This window comes from Pinus tabuliformis, chromosome 3_2 (genome assembly GCF_031772625.1).
Source record: "Pinus tabuliformis cultivar Carrire ecotype Pingquan chromosome 3_2, CPIR1, whole genome shotgun sequence".
Taxonomy (NCBI): Eukaryota; Viridiplantae; Streptophyta; class Pinopsida; order Pinales; family Pinaceae; genus Pinus; species Pinus tabuliformis.
The window spans coordinates 41256069-41276581 of record NC_142302.1 but is presented as its reverse complement, the minus strand read 5'-3'; positions in this window follow the sequence as shown (position 1 = coordinate 41276581).

The following is a 20513-nucleotide window of genomic DNA, read 5'->3' as shown; positions in this document are numbered from 1 at the left end:
TAGAATGAGAAGATTTTGCTTCTTTACCATCAACAGGACTTTTACTACCATAATCTTGCGATCGAGTCGCAATCCTAACATGGGACATCATCAATATGGGTTCTTCATTGGCACTCGAGGAAGAACCTATCATCTTACTGTCTTGACTTGGAAATGGATCCTTCAAGACAACAGGAGTTTGGGAACCTTTGACAATCTTCGCAACCTCTGCACGATGAGGGCAGTCTCTTGTAAAATGTTCTTCGTCACAAATGAGACAAGGATAACGAGGTTTGCACTTTTCATCATTGGATTCCACCTTTTCAGGTTTCTCCTTTGAACTTTTGTCCGTTTTATTCTTCTTCTCTCCTTTCTTCTTCCCACCGGATTTTGATTTAGCCGTAGATGACTCTACAACATGAATATCAGCGAAAACCTCTGCAGAAGAATCTCCTGTCGGGGAATCAGGCAAGGTTATGATAGGAGAAGAATTCTTGGAAGACTTCTTCTTACTTTTAGTGTTAACCATACCAATCATACCGTCAGCGGCATGAGATCCCGAAGGAGCTGCAGTGATTTGATTTGACTTGGGAAGATCGAGGATCTTTTCATGTAACGTACCTGACTGAGTATAGACCAAGTCAAGGTACTGTGCTTGAGAAATCACTTGCTCCTCAGTAACAACTCCGGCTTTAGCAACATCTTCAGTGATCCTTGGCAACAAAGATTTTACAAACCACTCAGCCAAGATTTGATCCGGAATAAATACCTTCACTAAACATCGTCGACGTCTCCACTCATGAATATGATCTGAAATGTACATGGATGTTGACTGTTTTAGCGAAGTTAACAATTCCGTGCCATTGTCATATCGGACTGGCAACTGGAAATGAGTTAAAAACGAGGTGGCTAACTGACTAAAATTATAAAAAGTGCCTCATGGTAACTCAATGTACCACTTGGCCGCGAGACCAATTAGGGTGCGCTAGAAAAGTCTAGGACGGATCGAATCATCTGTGATGGAGTTAGACGCACACCAGAGGTGGTAAGTCATCACATGGTTCGACGGGTCCTCTCCTGATTTACCTTCGAACTTGGGAATGTCACTGGGCAACTTATTCGGCATTGGCGGCCAAAACGGAAGATAATTAATCGGATCGTTTGTTAGGCGCGACAAGTCAGGCAAGTCCAAAGTTGCGATAAACGGTAACTGGGGGTTAGGATCCCTAAAACTCTGGGTCATGAGACCAGCCCCAGGAGGAGGATATCCGGGATAACTAGGAATAGGAATCGCGTTCGGGATATTGTATCCTCCCGGAAAACCAGGATTAACTGGACCGTACTGGGGTTGTTGAGGTTGTTGATAAGTGTACCCAGGATACGGTTGATACTGATAAACTGGCTGCTGGACAGCAGGACCAAATTGGTACTATCCCTGGTATGGTTGATAAGTGAATTGAGGTTGACTTGTGACAACCGTACTTAAACCAGGTTGTCCTACAGGCATCTGAACCGTAGTTTGAATCGTGGATCCAGACAGTGGTAAAGATGTCTGAGGAGTAGATACAGGAACAGTAGAAACTGGAGCTGTTGATACTCCAAAAGTAGGTGGGGTAGATTGAACAGATGTTGCGGCAGTTGCAGTGGTCGTTTGAGATGGAGTACTAGGCACAGTAGGCCTAGACTGAGAAACTACCGAAGGTACAGAAGTTTGAATGTTAGACTGGACTGGTTGCTGGGGTGAACCAGAAACTAAGGGTTGTCCAGTTTGAGATGACAACTGTACACTTGGCTGCAATACCTGTTGAGTTTGTGATGGATCCCACACTGTGTTCATTCCGGGGTACTGACCCATAACAGGCTGAGAATATTGAGGACCATAACCGGGTTGAGGGTAGGATTGATAATTGAAAGGTACATTTCCCGTTCCTTGAACATAAGATTGACCTTGGGGTGGTTGGAAACCTTGGTTCGAGTACTGACCTTGGGGTAGATACCCCTGAGGCACGTACTGATACTGGGGTTGACCTTGAGGTATAAATTGATACTGGGGTTGACCTTGGGGTACATATTGAATCTGGGGTTGACCTTGAGGAACGTATTGTACCGTAGGTACGTACTGTCCTTGAGGTTGCCCCCTAGATGCAAATTGTGTACCTTGAGGTTGCCCCCCAGGCGTTAATTGAGGCTGCCCCCCAGGCGGTAACTGGCTACCTTGAGGTTGAGAATTGGGAATAGAACCTGACATCATAAGAATGTCTTCTACGCTCAACGGCTTTGCACCATTGCTTCCAGTGAATAACCCTTGTTCAATGGGTTGAGGAGATGCTCCCGAAAAAGTACCAGAAAGTGACTGATACCCAGAGGGAACAGAAGGACCGTCGTACAAAAAAGATTCAGGCGATTGAGTAAACATGGACGACTGACCTGACATATTTACAGGAGTATAAAATCCTCTAGGATGATAAGGAGTACGAGGTGACAAAAAACTTAACCCTGGGTTTTCCAAATAATTAGTCAAAGAAAGATACCAAGTAGTACTTCTAGGTGGACTGTAAAAAATTGATTCACGCTCCCTTAGATCAATAACAGGTTGATTTTCAGGGATAGGGATGCCTACTTCTTCTTCCGGAGCAAGTTCTTCAATAGTTATCAAACCAAAAGGAAGATTTTTGGTGATTACTCTTTCTACCCTAGGTGAATTAGGAGCACTAGAAGTTGGAGAGACAAACCCCGATGTTGGAGTAACAAGTTCAGATATCTCAGGTTCTTCACCTATATCACTAGTAAATGAAAAGCTACCAGCAAGTTCGGAAACCGAAATAGATTCATGATTATAACCTGTTACTAGAGTTTGGTAATCAGGATGTACAACCAATGAAGACTCTCCTTCTTTAGGTGACCCAACTTTACTACCACTAGGAGTTACGAGGACTTTCAAGCCTTCAAGATGGCTCAAGACTTCTTCAGGAGGTTGGCCCCGAAGTCTACAGGACTTCCTCAATAAATCAGCCATGGTTACAAACTCAGGAGACTGGCCCCGAAATCTACGGGACTGTCTTGGTAATTCAGCCACAGTTAAAAACTTTTAACTACTTCACACGCAAACAAAGTAAAATCTCAACGAAAACCACCTAAAGCCTCTAAAGAACCAAGCAAATTTGAATCACACGCCTAAAGAATCTAGAGGTCAAACACATACAAACAGTAACTTTCCGGACCGAAAACACTAGTTGGTGATGAAATCCAACGTCGCAGAATTCAGTACAGAAATGGCGGTTGGAACAGTTACCCCGGCAACCTGCTTAATGAATAGACTGGACCAAGTTCCTCCACTTAACCGTCTCGAGTGAAGTGAAGCCCCCAGAAAATCCAAGTGAGTCTAGCCGATGTCTGCTCCAGGTACAGTGGGATCTTCCCACCACTGTCACCTTAGGAAGAATCCTAAAGAATCTAGCCACTAAGGTTACCAACTGAGACAAATACACCTGGGGGAACAGTCTACGATCCGATACGCACGCAAGGGCAGAGTAGCAAGCTCAATCCCCTTGAAGGCTCCTTGACATAATCCAAGGTTTACCAACAAGTGACCCCAGGCTCCTCGACAATGGTTAATCCGAGGTTTACCGTTTTTAATACGTGAATATCTGGCGTTGTTCCCAATGAGGAAGGATTGATTCCCACACTGGTTCGGACACGATCTCGTGCTTCTCCTTTAAGAGGAGATTTCCCAGAGCATAAATGCAACAATTGGATTTCTTCCTACCACAAGATACAACTACTTGTTTGTTTTTACTGTCTTGGAGAGTTAATTACTCTCCTACTCCAAGACACTAGCCTAAGCTAAGTTAGTGTATCAGAGCCCTAGAAATAAAATGTTACTAGGTGAATTTTACTTTAAGCATTAATTTTAGTGGTTGTTGTTTAAGTCAAGAGGTGGCGGAGATGAAACTCGTGGTGTAAATACTCGACTCGAAATGACTAAAAAGATGCACCTAAGATGATTTAAACAATCTTTTCTCTTCGATGAACTTCTACACTAAGAAAGAGTTTGAGAATGCAAATATTTTGTAAACACAAATCTTTCTCAATTAAACAAATTTAAAGAAGAGCTTTTTCCTTTCCAAAGCACTCAAAACGAGACATCTAGTTATTTCACAAAAAATTTCCCTTTTCTTTTCAAAGCACTCAATCACTACAAAAACAAACTTTTTCAAAAGAGATTTTTTTTATATTTTGCATAAAACACTCAAAACTAAGCAAATGACTAATCTTGAGATCTACAAACTATAAAAACCCTATTTTAAGTCAAAGCTTACTAAAGCGTCTTTTTGAGGATGTTTTACTTAGCTAAACGTGAGCTAAGGACTAATTTATGTAGAATCACAATTAGTCAAAAAACAACCAATCTTTCGTTTTTCTTTTTAAAAAATGAAAATTCCAACTTTCAAATACAAGTTTTTCGAAATTTTGAAATGAGAAAAGACAAAATGGATTCCTCAACAAGGGGAGATTTCATAAATGGTCAGACTCATAAGAAGACTGGTAGACACCAAGGTAATCTGAGGTCCCTACGGCTTCTAAGCTTACAGCCACTACACAACCAAAAACGAAAAACAAACCTAACAAGCAAAATTCCTAGGAATTTCACCTAAAACCCTAACACTAATGAAATTAAACCAAGGAAAGTTTTTGACAAGGAACAAGCAGGTCTGGGCAATGGCTAAAACCTATAAACAAATTCTAAACTGATAAAAAAGAGAAAAATTTAAAATTTTTCAAATTTTTGACAGGGTACGCAGGCAACCTGTTTACACAGGTGTGTCCACGCTTTGTGCACAAAGGAAAAGTGCGTACAGGTACGCACTGTGCTTAACTCAGAGGGTGCGTACCTCTCCCAAAACTATGAAAAATAAAACTAACTCAAAATTAACTAAATTCACCCAATCCCACAATCATCAAGTAAAAAACAGAAACAGAAAATACAGTTTCTCAGGTCAAAGTATAAACAAGGAAAACAATCAAGTCCCCAGTATGGTCGCCATTTTGTCGCACGGAATGAGTCGATCTTGCGGACAAGATAGACCTTCCTAGAATCTAAAGAAGACCTAACGACAAGCAAACCAACCAGACACTATCTTTCTCTAAATATGCTTCAATAAACAATAGCAAACAAGTGTTTTTAGGGCCTACCTTTGGTCCAACGCAAGCTTGTGGATGCCCTCGCTCCTTTGATCCAAATGAGCTCCTTTTTGCGAATCTGCAAACACAAACAAGGCAAACAAATTAAATAGCACCTGAAAAGCCAATTGCATAAAACATATTTAACATGAAAGTCAAGGAGTCCATGAAACAAATAACATAAGATACTTGTTGAGAAAAATGAGTTTGATTGTATTAATTCAAAAGAAGAAGAACCTTACAACCTTTGCCTTGACGCTGTACAAGCTCCTCCCAGGGTCCAACAAGATGTCTCCTCTACTTTGACAAGTTTCACTCACTCTCCAATGGAACCAAGAGTTATGTGATCTCTCCTCTCAAGCTCAACCAAAGAGTCTTAATTTAACCAGCATTTACCCTCAGCTTATAACCTCCCTAGTCCTCACCCCAATGCCTGTATTTATAGTGCAATGGAGGGAAGTTACTAGGTCCTCCTTCAAAGGGATAAAGCCCTCCTTCAAAGGGATAGCTCCTTTAGTCAAGGGATTAGCTCCTTCTCTTTTGGGATGCATGAACCACCTCAGAGCAAACAATCCACGTCAAAATTCCTTCTAGAAAACTCTAGAATTAACCCAAAGTGAGTTTTTTAAGATAAAACTTGCGCCTTTTGACTTTCACAGGGGTCCGCACCTACACCGTTAGGGACAGAGCGGGTAGGTACGCAGCTTTTGTACATAGAAATTGCGGGACCGCAGGTGACCATGAGAGAAAGTCCGGAACCAGAGTTACATTGATTTTTAATGTCTTTCTCCCATTTCCAAAGCTTGATTTGAAGAGCTGAGGTCTTAGACTTGCTTAGGAGGACAGTACAAGTGATGATAGACCAATACTCACTGTAAATAATCATAGTGACGATATTTTTGTGTAACAACAGGCTTTGTTGAGATTCCGAAAATCGATGCAGATTCTAATATCTCCGTTTTTCTTTCTAACGGGTACCATATTGGAGACCCATTTGGAATGTCTGACGGGGAAAATTATTCTGGATTTTAACAACTTATTTAGCTCGATTTTTATTTGATTTTCTAAATTGGGGTGGATCTTTCTCAGTTTTTGTTGGACAGGTTTTTCGTTGTCAATCATAGGAATAGTGTGCTGAATGATAGAAGTGTCGTACGTCTTCAGCTCATCGTAATTCTAGGCAAAATCATTTTTATACTGTCTTAAAAGATGAATATACGCTAGTTTTTCTTCAGGGGCTAAGCCGATGCCTAGATTAATGTTTTGTGGTTTATCATCGGTTCCTAGGTTTACTAATTCGTAGTTCAGAGTTGAACTGCAGAGCTTTGAATTGGCAGACCTTTTAAACCGATTTTTCAAATCGTATAAGTCTTCTAACTTAACCACCGATTTAGGTATAGCATTATCAGTGCCATTTTGTTGTATTTGTCGATCGTGATGGTCTTCGTCAATTATCTGATTGGAGTAGGATCCTTCGGAAGTGAGAAAATTTACAATATCGGGATCGTCATTGAATACTCTCCAATTTGTAATGTTGTCAGGGATTGATGGTCTGAAGATTAATTCTATTGAGAATCTATCTGGACTAAACTCTTCGGAGGGAATAAGCCTAGAGGCTACATTAGCCAAAAGGTCTACGCTTGCGTTTTGGAGTCTCGGAATTGACGAAATATTGAATGCTATGAAATGCTCAGTCAGATCTTGTACTAAATATTGATAGTGTTTTAAATGACTTGATAGGCAATGAATAGTATTACATACTTGTTTGACGACGATCTCAGAGTCTTCGAAGACTTGAAGATACTTGACATTCAACCCGATTGCTTTGTATAGGCCTTGCACCAAGGCTTCATATTCTCCTGTATTGTTTGTGCAATCGAATTCGAGTCTGCATGTAAGCATGGTCTTATTTCCTTCTGGACTAATCAGAACGCATCCTGCTCCTGCTCCTTCGTTAGATTTAGAGCCATCAAAATATAATTTCCAAAAAAAAGATGTATTTATAGGTTTATCTACAAAATTAACACACTTTGAATTATCAGTTTGGGAAAATTTTTCGACTTGGGACAAAACTGAATTTTCTAAGTAAGGTGATGTATGAGCATTGAAATTGCCGAGAAAAGAATCTATCGAGTAATTGCCTATGATACTGCTGTTATACGCTACTGCTTCATTCTCTCCCTCCAATTCCGTTACTATGTACTTCTGGTGTAATTCTCGTTCAACCTTTATTTGATTCGGTTTACCATTGTAGGGTAACCACATGTGTGACCAGTCGGTTGAAAAGTATCCATGGAGTTTCTCGGACCAATCCCTACTAAGAATCAAGCCATAGAATTCTGGGATATCAGCCACTAGAATGTCAATAACCTGACATACCTTTGGGTTGGATGACAATCTTATGGTTACTTGATTAAGTTCACCAATCACTTCGACTTGAGATCGATCAAGCTGAACTATGCGCACTGCGGATTTTTGTGGTTGAACATTTAACTTGGCACATATTGATCTGGGTAAAATATTTGTTGAAGCACCAGAATCTACCAAACAATTGTGCACGTTTTTATTGAAAATTTCATAAGTGAGAAGGAAAGGGGGAGTGTGAGACCTTGATCTCCCTCCAATCAAGGCGATGTCATTTGGATCAATCTTATTGATCGTGTTGGTTGGAGGTCTTCCCATGTTGTGGGAAGCTACAGCTGTAGGCAAAGATGTGATAGGCACAACATGTAATTCTTTCATCATTATCTTCTGTTGATGTTTCAATTTGCTCAATTCGTAAAGGGTAATATTAGCCCTAGTCTTTTTCATGTCGTTAATAATATTGTATTCCATTTCATCCGACACTATTAGTGTTTTTGATGGAGTTGTCTGATCTGATTGGACCGGGCTAGGTTGAGTCGCTTTAGTGGTTGTTTTTTTTGTTGGGACTTTATCTTTTATTGCAGAGCTTGTGCTCTTCTGCTTAGGGGTAGTTTGGGGAGGATCAAGTTGACTTTTGCTTCGAGTGCTAACCAGAAATGCTTCTTGATCATCTTCTTGTGGGAGGATGAAATCCCACATTCCTTGTAATTCCACAACTTCTTCGTCATCGGTCTGCCCTTCGGTGGTACTTTCTTCTTCTTCCTCTTCTTCGGATTCGACATTTGAAATAGCATTGGGTGGTTTTACATCCATTGAAGGACCTCTTTTAAAAGATCTGTATGGCTTTTTCGAAGAAGTTTCTGCTACTTGTTTTTTTATGTCAATCATCTCATTGGACATGGTTTTTAATACTTTTTGCAATCCTTCCAAATCGAAAGGGTCTTTCGTTTGTTTCTTCTTGGAGTCTTCCTTGAAGGTGACTTTTTTAGACTTGCGTTCCTCTATCGCAGATCTCTTTTCCAGGGCTATTACGCATTTCTCTACTGCTATCGCCTCTGTCAAGTTTTCAACTAAGGTTGTTTTATTTGCCCTATCCACGAAGATTGCTAAGTTTGATGGTAAGGCCGTAATATACCATTCACATCGTACTTCTTCGCTGGGTTGGGAAGCAGTGGGAATTTTGTTGAGGATCTTATTGAACCGTAAATTGAAATCTTTGATGGGTTCTCTAGCCTCGGCTTTAAGATTAGATAGGTCATTGATTAACGTTGCCGTTGATCTGTCATCACCAAACTTGGTAAGGAATTGACTTTGGAAAATGTCCCAACTTGTGATAGACCCGGAGGGTAATGAAAAGTACCATGACCCGGCTGTTCCTTGCATTGTATAGGGAAAAAGCCGAACAACAGCATCTTCGTTAGTAACTCCGTTGAGATTGACAGAAAGCATGAAATTGTTTATGTGTTCTTCAGCTAGCATGCCTGCTTCTGGATTGAATTTTGGTAGCCATTTCTCAGGATGGGCCGGTATTTGACTCAAGGGTGGAGGCATTAAAACTGCCCCAGGGTTATTCCATGGGGACTGGGCCATCATTGAGTTGCTAGTGAATGAAAGTGCAGAAGATGATCCCTATGGCTGGGAAGATGAGGACACTATGATCGTAGATGATTGAAGAGGGGTTGTGGGAGTTCCAGTAAGTGGATGGATGATGGTTTGGAATGAAGATGTGGGTGGCTGACTTCGCGGTGAGGGAGTTGAAATGGAGGATGTAGATGAAAGAGTCTCACTGTCAGACTCTTGTGGTGTTTTCCTCGCTCTTTTCCTGGTGGGGAGAGGCAATTTAGTTGGCTGGATGCCAAATTTTTCACTCTTTAATCTGGTCAGGGGATGAGCAGGATTGTACTGCGAAGTCATGCTGATTTGAGATTTATCAGACCTCTGAGTAGAAATGTAAAATCCCTGGAGTTTGTGAATCAGAGTTTGAACTTCAGGGGGTTCAATGGTAGATTGGTTTGAAATATTAGGTTGTGTAGCAGCGGTTGATACTCGAGCGACTTCTGACTCTGGATTTAAGCGTACTGGGGAAGTTGGGGGAGTTGATGAGGGTGATTTACTCTCAGAATGGTATTTAGATTTTGATTTAGGTGCCATTCATAGTTCGGGCCCTCCTTCTAGCGCCAAATATGTTGAAGCCCCGAAAATCGGGTCGACAACAAGGGGGATACCCACCCGGTCTGGACCTTGGTTGGCAGCTCCTTATCCGTTTGGTATAGCGGGTCCGACTGGGGATAATGGGACTAGTTTCCCAATCTAAGGGTGTGTGTGTGTGTGCAGAGTTGGATGTTGCTGATCTAAGAATACTTAAAGCTAATCTAATTCAAACTTTTAAACTAAATCTATGCTATTGTAATCTAATGAAAAACAACACATCTAATCTATGCTAACCCGAGGTGTATTTCTTCTATTATGCGATCTAAAGAGATTTCAAACAATAACTGGTAATAAAGATCATTCAGCTATCATAAGAATAGAAATCAATTAAGATGAACTACTTTGCATAAAAAGTTAGGCAAAACAGTTGTGAACAACATATCGCATAATAAGTTATTCATATATCAGACATAAATAAATGGCTCCACCGTACAAAAGTGCCAAATGGTAACTCACACATTCATGCAATAACATATAAACAACTAAAACTGTATATCACTTTAAGAATATAAGCAGAAATGGCCAAGAGATAAAAGTACCATTTATGACTGATCCTACTCATAAGCTTCAAGCAACAATGATTTATCTCTCCTTGCTCCAACATCTACTAAGAGTACATAAGTGCAACATCAGTAGCAGATATCAAATGCAAACATTAATAAACCTTGATCCATCCATTCATCAAAACCCCCTCCGAGGGTGCAAAAGTGCATGTTCTGAGGACAAGTTTTTGACAAATTTCTGGACCCTTCTCCAAATGCATGAGAAGGGTTTAAATACTGCTAACTAAATAACTTAATTACATAAATTTAGGATACAGTTTAAATGACCGCCCTTCTTCTAAAGCAAAACTATTTCTAAAAACTGAATCTAATTCATAACTATTTTTGCATTTGCTCCTTAAATGTTGCGAGCATTCAACATTCGCCTGGGAAGAGTCGGCTGGTTTCCTTCTGCTTTTGTTTGAGTTATGCAAACAGAATGGCAAGCGCTGGCACCACTTTTTAGTACACTAGAAGATATTTTTGAGAATTATCTTCTGGTTGGGTGAATTTACTGCGTATGTACTTGGCAACAACCCAAATTTCTCTCAAACTACTTTTGCTTTTGCTATTTCGGTTTCTGGACTTGCGAATGACTAAGCAATTTAGGGACTTTGCTTTCTGGACAATTTTCTTAGCGATGCGCGATTAGCGCTAGGCGCTAATCGCGCATCGAAAACTGCCTCTGTTCTTTATTCCGGGCTTTTCTGGTGCGTTTTCCTTCTTTAGCGCCTTTTTCCTTTACCGGGTAGAAGTTTCAGGATTTTTGGTAAACACGCTGCTTTTGTGAGCTTTCTGACCCTGAATGTTGAATCACCTATTGACCTCAGCATCTGTTGAGTGATACTCTGGAATCTATGGTTCTATTGCATGCGGCATCTATTCATGAAGGCATCTCTTCTCTATTCTCTGAGCATTGACGCTTTCCCCTTTTCCTTAGCTGTTTCCTGCTCATTGCTTCGTATTGTTTCCTGTTTTTCATTCATGCAATTCACGCAAAGGAAAAGAGTAATGATAATAAATACTGATACGAAAGCTCTAACCTCTATGAATGTATAAAATCATGACACCCATCATGAACTGACTCTTCGAAAAACACAAAACCGTCCTTCATTAACACTTTGGCATATGTTCATTAATTTCTTTTAAGGCGCATGCCTAATTTTGGTCTATAGACAGCTTTTCTTGAATGTTGAGCCGAGGAAATTTGCGATGGGTGATGGCAGCATCGCGTCATCGCATTACCTAGATATGTCATCGCAAATTTTTTCAGATCGGATTATCGCAGATCGCGTTTATCGCAGATCGCAGATATCGCAAGATCGCAGCATCGCGGATCGCATGAGTCATTAAATCATTGTGTGCTGCTTATGCGATATTGCGATATGCAACGTCGCACATCGACCGTCGGAGATTTCTTAAGATTTTCATCTAAGAGCGCTTCTTAATGTGTGCGATGCGATGAATTTCACGTCGCTTCTTCGCAGTTTTTATTATGCTCATAAGGGGATGCTTATCTTCTCCACGCGATGCGACATAATTTCAAGGAGTAGAATACAAAAAGTTTTATAAAATGTTTTTTTGAATTTTTTATTAAGGGTCCCCATTTGCTTAGTGTTATTGCTAATACTAAACAAAGAGGGGGGTTGTTGGTGGCCACAACAGAAGGAAAGGAATTTTGATGGTCCTTCATGTTCCTTCCATGGTTGTTTGATTTTCTACCTCAAGAAATTCTATGCTGTTGCTATTGTCCAACAACTTCTTTTCCTTTGTTGTTGTTGCAATTTTCAACTACCCTGACATGGGTGGTTGACCTTTCAAAAATTTTCTTCTTGGAGCTTGGTTCTTATTTGAAACCCAAACGAACCCTGATGAGAGGGGATCTATGTTTGGAAAGCATCTCACCCAAGGCTTTCTTACTTTCCCCAAGCTTCTGATATTGAGTCAGTTCTTTATTTTTCTTTTCTAGGGGATCTATGTTTGGAAAGCATGTCATCCAAGGCTTTCTTGCTTTCTCCAAGCTTTTGATATTGAGACAGTTCTTTATTTTTCTTTTCTAGATCATGTCTCAATGAGACTACTTCAGCTTTTAGTCTCTCACAACAAGCTTCTCTTTCACCTAGTTGAATGGTTAGCCTCCCATTCAATCTTCTAGCCTCTTCTTGTTGAGCATTTATATCAACTATTGTTTTACTCAACTTTTCATTCTCAAGCTCATAAATTTTCAACTATTCCTTCTGCTTGAGATTTTCTTCTGATAGCTCCTTGATCTCTTTTAGACCAGAGATCAAATTCTTTATAAAAATTATCCTTTCATCAAGATCCTTATCTTCACTATCTGAGGTGCTAGTTGAACTACCATAGAGGTCTAAATTCCTCTCTGTGTCTGTTGAATCTTCCATAGGTTGAAGGAGTATTCCATCTTCATCACTTTCAGGGATACTCCTATTCTATGCTTGAGATGTACTCTCTTCTTATTCAAAGGATCGCTCATTTTCTATTGCTACTAAAGTAGGTCTATATTCATTACTAATACTAGATGCATGTCTATCTCTATATTCAAGTGATTCACATGAACATATAGATGGCATTGACATATTTCTTTACATTTATTATAAAGCAATAACATTCCTTCTAAGCTGCATGTCCTCTCATCTAGGTCTTCTTCTTGACCATCCTCTCAAGAGTGATGAGCAACAACTTGCGCACTGGAAGAAGGATCTTCAATCCTTTGAAAATATCTCCTCTATGATGCCTTCTTCTTCTTCTTCCTTCTCTTATTTAGCATTATAAACAACCTTCATTGATTCAGGTTCACTACTTGAGAAGCAAGGTTCTTTGACCTCCTCTTGAGTTGTGTCGCTTTCTCCTACATGTAGACATTTCAATCTGTCCAACATTTCCTTTGTTGTCTCACAATGTCTTACTTTTTCAGCATCTGGATTAGATAACCCTTTCATGATGATTTCCTTGGCTTCTCCATTTTTCTTACTCTTTTATCCATTCAATATGGAGCACCATACATCAACATCCAAAGCCATTAACTAGGCTTCCATTCTAACCTTCCAAAGTACATACTATGATCCATTTAAAAATGGAACTCCTTCTAATGTAAGCCAAGTTTGATTACTCATTGTTTCCTTTTGATCACCTTCAAGCAATTAAGCTGTTCCTGAAGGAACTACGTTCTGATACCAATTGTTGGAAACAATGTTAATACTAAGAGGGGAGGGTGTTAATCAATATTAAGGCTAATTTAAAATTTTATGCCAATGTATCCTTACTCATTCAAACTTGGCATCCATTATATGAGAGTAACCATTAACAAACCATAACAACAACCATATGAATCAACACAAGCACACAAATTATGAGCAACACACAAATGACACAAAGGTTTAATGTGGAAACCCTTCCGGTAGAGAAACCACCAAATCTTGTTTTGTTATTCATGTAATAATAAGAGAACCTACTTTATTACATCAAATTTTGTTTGTGAGCCACGACTCACAGGAAGCACCAACTCCTTTTGATTGTTTAGTAGCACCCACTAGCAAGAAGCACCAACTTCCTCCTTTTGTGGATATCTGATCAACTTACTAGAAGTACCTTGTGAAGCATCAAATTCATGTATTTCTTGCAAGCAATGACTTGTAGCTCCTTGGATTTATGCAAGCACCAACTTGCAGGGGGAACCAACCCCCAAGCTTTCTTTAGACACCCACTAAGATGGAAGCAACAAATTCTTGTATGAAGGCTCCAACCCACACAAAATAAGGAACTAACTTTCACTGTATATGGTAGCCTCTCTGCCTCATATGAACTCTGATATGCTCTGCAGCCTTCAACATTTGGCCCTTTGTTCTACTCAACAACAATCACTCATACACAAGCCCACCACACTATGTCCACACTGCAACATTATACATTATCACGAAGAGATTTCAACTCTTGGTCTCCTTTTAGTAGTCCAAGCACACTTGGCCTTCTATCTTTAGCATAGACCCTCTTAGCCTCTATCACTACAGCATAGGAATACTTGCCCTTTTTTAGCAGTAGACACATAGAGAGATCTCAACAAAACTCTCTGGCAACAATGTTCTTTTCCCTCATTTGCACAACTGCAATCCTGGTTTTGTTCATCTATTGCACAATGGTCGATGCAATATCTATTTTCATCCTGCTATCTCTTCTTTGTAGTGAACAATGTTGTATATGTTGTCCTTTCTACTTCCTGGGTGTGTAATTCAACATGGCACTCCATCCTATTGTTGTGTCTCATTGCTTGAATTTTGCAGCCACATTAAACATGAGGATGGGCACTTGGGTGCCTCTCATACTGAGAATTAAATCTTAGTCACCCTACAGACTCCAACACGGCTCCCCATGCTTATTAATTTGATCGTAGTTCTTAGAATGTACTCCAATATGGCTATGTTATTTTGTCATCAAATATCTTGTCCCTGAGGCTCTGTTCTTCATTTAATTCCTTACTTCTGTAAGCAAGATCAAATATGCCTTACTTCTGCTCAAGGCAGACTCCATTATTTACATCTGAATGTCATGGTCCTTGTTGTCTTAACTTGATGTTTATTTATAGTCACCATTACTCTAGTGACATCAACCTCTCTATACACATTTACCTAGCTGCCAAGTCATCCATGCCAGTGGTGTATTGCCAAAGGTGGCACATAGGCCAAATCTAGTGCATAGATCCAAAGAGAAGCTATCTTGTTCTAGCCACTAAACATATTCCCAATGCCATAGGACTTAGTTGTTGTGACCTCAAGCTAGGCCTCTAGGTGCTAAGCCTCTTTGTCGATATACGGGAGCTCAATTCCTTTTATTATTCGCACATGGTCCTTGGTCACCAAACCACTGCAAAACATTGTAGAACACACTCACAGGGCCCCACTTCATATATGCATATACATACTACTTCAAAGTGAGAGCCTCAATGCCTGCATGCTTGTAACCCTTTTTGAATGGAATTCCATAAGTCTTACGAGCTTCCAAGCTTTCTGGTATGGCCCACAAACTCCATGTTAACACTCAATGTCACCACACTGGGCCAACCAACTTGTGTGCATCACTACGACACGTTAGTAACATTCCCTATTTTTCATTTGTCATTATGTTGTAGTGACTACAACCACCCTCCAAATTTTTTCCTTAGCTTCGTTTTGGAGCCTCCTTAATGACCATCCTTAAAAACATGTCTTGCACTATCAATCACATCAGCTTCAAATATTTCATAGAGTCTTATCAGCCTGTACATGCAAGTTTGTTCCACCTCCTTCATAGGCTGATTTCCAGACTTAGTGTCAGTTGTTGGTTGAGCAACTCCCTCTGGGAATTGCATAATTTTGGAGGGGAACTAGCCTTCCCTCCAGAAATTGTGCAAACCCAGTTGGACACCCAGCTGGGCTCCATAATTGTACAATTCTTCCTATCGGTATTCCTCTAAAAAATTGTGCAATACATCCCAAGACAGCTTCTCAGCCCAAAAATTGTGCAATTCTTGGAAGCAGTCACCTGCTGCTCCCAGAAATTGCACAATCGCTCTGGGACAACCAGCCCAACAACCATAAAAAATTGCACAAATCTAGCTAGGCAGCTTGCTGGACTCAAAAATTACACAATTCAGTCAGACATGCTTCCTTGAGAAAATTGCGAGGTCTGTCCCATGACAACTACTCAGCCCAGAAATTGCACAATCTTGGAAGACAGTCACCTGTTCCTCCCAGAAATTGTGAAATACATTCAGATATTCTTCCTTGAGAAACTTGCGAGGTCTGACCCAGGACAATTGCTCAACCCAAAAATTGCACAATCCTAGTGGACAGTCACCTATTCCTCTGAGAAATTGCGCAATCCCTCTAGGACAACCATCTCTGCTCAGCCCAGAAGCTACATAGATTTTCATCCCAGGCTCGCAGACCAACGCATATGACTTCACGTTTACCAGTTCCCTCTGGGACCGACAAACTAATTTTCATGCATGGACTGCTTCTCCCAAGGCAACATGCAAAGGCATCCCTTGATTCAGGGATCTATTTTTAGCAGCTGGAGGTTACATGCAAGGATCATTTCAGAAACCTCCCGCCAAGTGTCACTTTTCCTAGATTTGTGGAATACGCGTCACAACCTCGATTCTATCAAAACTCATCAACCGGACACTGCAGAGCTCATTCCTCACATCGAACTTGCAACTTTTACATCCCACATTGCATCTAGGAGTCGTCGGCACATTAAGCTCCTCTGTTTCAGGGTAAGCTTGCTTTTCATGTCTTGCACTATGTTTCTGTTGCTTTTTGTGTTTTGCTTTGAGTGAGTTTTGTCTTATTGATTTCAGTGAGCGCTTGCTATTGTTTTGATGTATGTTATCTTGTAGAAGCATTATTTTAGTTTTTGTTCACATCTCACTGCTGTCGTATGCATGACACTGCTTTTGCACGAACAGTCGCCGTTGCGGCGACTCGCTTCACACACATGCATGCTTTCCGTTTTCTGAATCCTACACTTTCCATTTGCATGTATGATCATTCATTCTTGTTTGCACTCATCTCATCATGCATTCAAACTTCTCATGTTTTCAGTTGCCTGTTGGCTGGCCTGGGCTGCCTTGGCCCAGACTGTGGCTTTCTCGGCTAGCACTGCATATTTTCGGAATCGAAGGCTTTATCTTCCCTATAGAAATTTCACAAGTCTGGACCAACACTGACTTCGAGGCTTGCATTGCACAATTCTTGGAGGCAGTGTCCTGCTGGCCCCAGAAACTGCACAATGCAGTTTGCTGGTTGCATGTCACTGCTGACTGAAATTGCGCATTGCGTAGTTTCAGTCCTCAGCAGGCTAGGCTAGACTGTGCATTGCATAGTTCCAGTAATCTGTCAGCATTATGACAGCCTGGACTATGCCTTACGCAGTTTTGGCAGTCAGTCTCCCGACCTCCCGGCGGAAATTGCGCAACCTTCACGATCAGTCACACAGGTATATTGCAAGTCAGTCCTCAAGTTTGTTTTGGTTTTCAACTGACAGATTGCTTTCCATGAGTGTTGCTATGTCTCCAGGCATCACATGTGTTCATATGTCTCTTAGCAGCACAAGTACAATGATCTTCAGGAGAGCAGAGTCAAAGGACACCGTTGAGAGCACAACAGGGGTTGCAGTCAAGCAAGTGTGTATGAGCTTGCCTACCTATGAAGACATCAAGTTGTTCATAGACCAGGACATCAAGATAATATGGAAACAACATCACATCAAGCAACACCATAAAAAACAACAGAAGGCGGCACACCTGCATGAAACGAATGCAAGAGGAAGGTTGTTGACAACATAGAGGCAGAAAAAAGTTGCAAGCTCAAGCAGATCCACTTGTGATGAAAACAATGATGAGCCCCATAAATGGGTAATTATATGGGCTCATTTTTCCTCCTAACATAGTTTAATCAACCATTCTCTTAGCTTATTGCATGTTTTTTTGATTATATTTATGCTTATGGAGTGAGTTGGGTTGGTCATTATGCCATGGAGTCTAATATGTGTTTAATGCAGATTTTTGTTCAATTTTGGAGATAAAGTCAAAGATTTAATGGAAAATTGGTAGCAATAATTTGAAGTAGACAAGGGAGAGGATTTATAGGAGGGTATCCCCCTCATTTATGACTCCCCACTTCGAATTATCCATCATGCAGCTCGGAGCACAAACAGCCACATCAATGCACTAGGAGGCAACCGAGCAAGTGGAGGATAAATTCTATTTAACTCAAGTTTTGGGAGCCAAGCCTCCCTAATTTTAAGGAAGCTGTTAGGAGCTTCAGTTGTATAAGTAGAGATGCCTAGGGCCTCATTAGGAAGTTAGCCAAATTTTCAAAGTTTTGTTGCAGCTTTGCTTTGCTCAACTTCGAGTTCACTTTTGTTGACAGTTTCATATAATCCTATTATTATTTTGATAATCAAGATGATATCCTTTTTGAGCTAGCACTGAGTTACCTCAGAGGGATGAAGCTCTTGGGTTAGGGCCCAATCCAAGCAGCCAAGCTCCTCTTGTTTGTATTTCTATGTTTTCTTTTAGTTTATGAATTAGTTGTTGTTAGATAAATTTCTTTCTAAAGAATAGGTTGCTTTTGGTGATTTAGAAGGTTGTTTTCATTTTAGTTTTTTGTAGCAGGTTCAACAGTGATAGGAAAAAGATACAAAAATTCCATCAATAGATCCTTGGCCTCCTTTCCTCCCTTTGGGACCATGAACTGAGGCCAAGACCCTCTTGCTGCCACAAAAAACACAAAATTTCCTTTTCCATAGGATTTCTAGTGTTGCAGTTTGTTAGAAGGTTAATGCTTTGCTTTAGATCTATTTCACCATGTTCATTTCTGTCTTGTAATAAGTTTCCTTCCATGCTTTCTCTCATTATATCATTTTTCAGCATTTACTTTCCTAGATCAGAGTTTAGACTAGCTTGATGCAAAATTCTGTTTTTTTGATGTACTTAGTTTCTTTACTTGCTTAATCTCATTGTTTGATTTTCAATTCTCTTGCAGCAAATCTCTCCTAACAACAAGTCAGCCAATCAGCCATCACCATCTCTCTTTGATCTACGTTCCACAGGTCACCCAAAGTTCCTCACAAATCTGCCTTAGTTTTCTTCACTTTTCCATAGACTTTCCTCTCTTTCCTTGAACAAATCCGACCATGTTTCTCTCTCCTAATCATTCTTGATGGACCCTATACTCCTTAAAAAATCATCCTAGCCTTCAGCTACCCTTTCCACACACTTTCCTACCTTCAAAACCTCCAAAGCTTCTCTTGGAATCCTCTTGTAGACCTCCTATAGATCCCCTGCAACGTCCTGTAGATTTTCATGTAGGCTTCTTTTTGAAGTATGATTGCAGGAAAAGCCTCCAGAAGGCCACCTGAGACCTCATAGGACCCATCCACACCATCCTACACCTCTGCAAATCCAAAAATCGCCCTCCACCACCACCTAAACGCTGCCACATTCACAATTAAATAAATTACATGCATGACAATTTCACATAAAAATACATAAAAATCCAAAAAAATGTTTTTTGCTCATTTACATCTAGAAATAGCTTGAGTGGATGTTTTTTACTTCCTAAGTAGGTAATGGCATTCATTTCATGGTTTCTCATCTCTCTTTCTGCAAAAGTAGGATTTGCTAGGTTTACTTTACATTTCAGTCTTCTTTTCCTTTCTACAAGTAGAGCAACCTTTGTAGAATAAGCTTTCCTTTCTTTCATCACCTATAGAGCTTCTTCTGGAATCCATAGAAGTTGGCTTGAGCTCCTAGTGATCTTGCGCCAGTTGACCAAGTGATAGCATGCAGTAAGAACTAGTACTTGTGCATACAGCACTGTCGCTTCCAAGTTTGTTACGAACTGCCGGGTTGATAATAGTAAAGTAGGAAACCCAGGAGTTGCAGCATTATTGCTACAATACTGGTGCTCACCATCTTTTTGGCACCGCTATTGGGGAAGTGTCAGAGTATTTTGTGATTTTGCGAGAGATGTTTCGGTGAAAATCACATGAGAAACCATTTGTCGACGCGTTTCGAACCAACCAGTGTGGTTCATCGTCAGGGCAAGTTGAAGAAACAGATCCAGCTTAGCATGTTAAATAGTTAGAGCAGAGCCACCAACGGTTAAATTGACCAATGGCTAAAATTGACTTAAGGACCATGGTCAAAATTAGTTATATTGGGTGTATATATATATATATATATATATATATATATATATATATATATATATATATATATATATATATATATATATATATATATATATATATATAAAGTAATTATAATTGGTATTAATAGTTAGTTAAAAGATATTATTTAATAATTAAAATTATAAGTTATTTAGTAATCAAAAGGAAAGTAGGACCTTTCCTGATATTATAAGACTAAATTACATGTATATAAATAAATTAATGGGTTGTTAAGATGAAAGTTAGTTAGAAATAATAAATAAAAGAGAACGAGAAAATAAAATTAAGTTAACATTAAAAACCTAAAAAAAAAATAAAAAAATAAAAAATTAATTAATTAATTAATAAAATAAATAAATAAATAAAAATAAAAATAATAAGTGACAAAAAAAATTAATTAATTAATTAAATAAATAAAAATAAAAATAATAAGTGACAAGAAAAAAAAATAAAAAATTAATTAATAAAATAAATAAATAAATAAAAATATTAAAAAATAAAAAA